General features: G+C 57.6%; 2 non-coding genes across 2 annotated transcripts in view; both read left to right on the plus strand.

Moving 5' to 3' along the window:
- The first annotated feature begins 264 nt into the window (after positions 1 to 264).
- Positions 265 to 421, plus strand: LOC137929213 (5.8S ribosomal RNA). Its single transcript, XR_011108778.1, has one exon. It is a non-coding gene; the product is annotated as a 5.8S ribosomal RNA (ribosomal RNA).
- Positions 422 to 1,595: 1,174 nt separating this feature from the next.
- LOC137929230 (large subunit ribosomal RNA) overlaps positions 1,596 to 2,500 on the plus strand; it is a 4,034-nt gene continuing 3,129 nt past the window's right edge. The window contains exon 1 of the ribosomal RNA XR_011108794.1: positions 1,596 to 2,500. This exon is cut by the window's right edge and continues 3,129 nt beyond it. This is a non-coding gene — a ribosomal RNA (large subunit ribosomal RNA).

Genomic DNA, 2,500 nt, shown 5'->3' on the forward strand with positions numbered 1-2,500 from the left:
AACGAAATTTAAGCGGTTAGAAAGATGACAATGTCGTGCGTCACGCCAGCTCGTTGGGGGGTGCGCGGGTCGTCGTCGTTCATCATTCTAAAGGATTCGCGTCGGGGCGTTAAGCTTTTTCGGTGCCGTTTCTTTATGAACGCCTCGGCGCACATGAATTCGACCAACTTTCGACGTTAATACATAAAAACGGACAATCAAGTGGCCGACGGCGAGAGCCGTAGGCCGCTACCGTAAGTAATAACAACATTAAGAAAAAACCATTACCCTGGACGGTGGATCACTTGGCTCGCGGGTCGATGAAGAACGCAGTTAACTGCGCGTCATAGTGTGAACTGCAGGACACATTTGAACATCGACATTTCGAACGCACATTGCGGTCCGTGGAGAAATATCCAGGACCACTCCTGTCTGAGGGCCGGCTGTTAAAATATAAAAACCACACTGTTCGGTGTAGAACGCGCGCTACGTGCGCTCGCGCCGGTCGATGCGCGCGGCGGTGACGCGCGACGCGGCGGCGGCGGGTTGGTGGGGGGTGATGAACGAGCTCGCGGACGGTGCGATGGGACGATCTCTAATAAGAGTCTCTCGTCCGCGCCGCCGCGGCTCTCACTCTCTCTCTCTCACTATCCGCCGTCGCTGTCGTCGCGCTGCCGCTGCCGCACTACCGCGCGCGGGCGAGCGGGCGCGCGCTCTTTCGAACAATTGACGGTTTCCGTTGAACGTTCTTCGCGACGGACGACGGACGGCGGGGTGCTGCACCCCTCACGTCCGCGTACGCGCGGAGCGCGTTTACGGTCCGTTTAAATATATCGAATTGTATTGAATATGAAACGAGTGTGAAAAGATTACACGCATCGCTAAGACGCGAGTCTTCGTAGTGCGGTCTTCGTCCGAGCTCATCGGTTCGTGTATACGATATAATAAAATATATCGGAAGCACAGACGACGCGTCTCCGACGGATGCGACCGGCAGGCGGTGAATGTTTTCTTGCGCGGCAAGCGTAACGCACACACAAACATATGTAAGTAAACATTACGTGATGTTCATGTGCGCGCGCGCCTAGCCCGATGCGAGAGAGTTCACCGCTCGTCGTCGCTACGCATCCGTATTATGTCGGTGATACGCGTCGTCGTTCCAGTGCGAACGTTATATTATCGTATCGATACGGACCGATACCGAAAGGGCCGGACGATCGATCGCTAACGAAAAGTACTCGCGCTCGCGTATGCGTGTCGAGATTTTCGTTTACGCTCGTATCATCATAATCATCATCATCGTCATCGTCGTCGTTCATCGCGCAACGCGTGTTGTGTGTGCAGCGTTGCGTTGTGCGTGCGCGCGTCTAGAGACCTCTAAGGACTCGCGACGCGCGCGCCTCGCGCACGCGCACTCGCTCTGCGACGCGCGATGATCGCGACGGTGGGGGTGGTGTACGGTAGGCGGACTCGACGTCCGAAGGGCGTCCCGCGACGACGACCGGCCGCCGTGCGCGCTTGCTTGCTTGCGCGCGCGGTCCGTCGGTTCGTCGTCGTCAAAAATATAATAAGGGACGTCGCGTACGGATATCGCGTCTGCCTCGAATTTTTATCGTTGGCCTCAGATCAGGGAGGATCACCCGCCGAATTTAAGCATATTAGTAAGCGGAGGAAAAGAAACTAACAAGGATTTCCCTAGTAGCGGCGAGCGAACAGGAAAGAGCCCAGCACTGAATCCCGCGATCGTCTCGAGCGCGGGAGATGTGGTGTTCGGGAGGTTCCGCTTTCTCGTCGTCGATACTCCTGTCCAAGTTCGTCTTGAACGGGGCCGTTTTCCCGCAGAGGGTGCCAGGCCCGTAGCGACGGAGGGCGGCGGCGAGAGGGACTCTCCTAAGAGTCGGGTTGCTTGAGAGTGCAGCCCTAAGTGGGTGGTAAACTCCATCTAAGGCTAAATATAACCGCGAGACCGATAGCGAACAAGTACCGTGAGGGAAAGTTGAAAAGAACTTTGAAGAGAGAGTTCAAGAGTACGTGAAACCGTTCAGGGGTAAACCTGCGAAACTCGAATGAACGAACGGAGAGATTCATCGTCATTCCGCGGCGTACGCGCCCGCGCTCTGATGCGACGTCCGGTCCGCCTTTAATCGGGCGCTGTATCGCGTCGCACGGGCCGGTGCGCGTCGACGTCCGCGGAGGGCGTGCACTTCTCTCTCAGTAATGCATCGCGACCCGTTCGGGTGTCGATCTAAGCGCCGCCGACGGGCAGCCCAGCGTTCACTTCGCGCGAGCGGAGTCAGGACGTTGGACCGTTTCGCGGTAGCCGATCGGCCGCCGGACGGTATAATGATAAGAATCGCGCACGCGCTCTCTAAAGGCGCGTCCGGCCCGACGCAAGATAACGTCGTACACGAGGTCCTGCCCGAGCGCGGACCTCGTTGCGGCGCGTCTGTCGTCGCAGCCGTGCTGTCTCGGACCGTGCGCGTCTCTGTCTGCGATGATTCAGTTTCGGGCACTCGCAGGA

Source organism: Battus philenor, unplaced genomic scaffold (assembly GCF_028537555.1).
Source record: "Battus philenor isolate CCGP_79_NKW_IND1 unplaced genomic scaffold, ilBatPhil1.0.hap1 SCAF_45, whole genome shotgun sequence".
Taxonomy (NCBI): Eukaryota; Metazoa; Arthropoda; class Insecta; order Lepidoptera; family Papilionidae; genus Battus; species Battus philenor.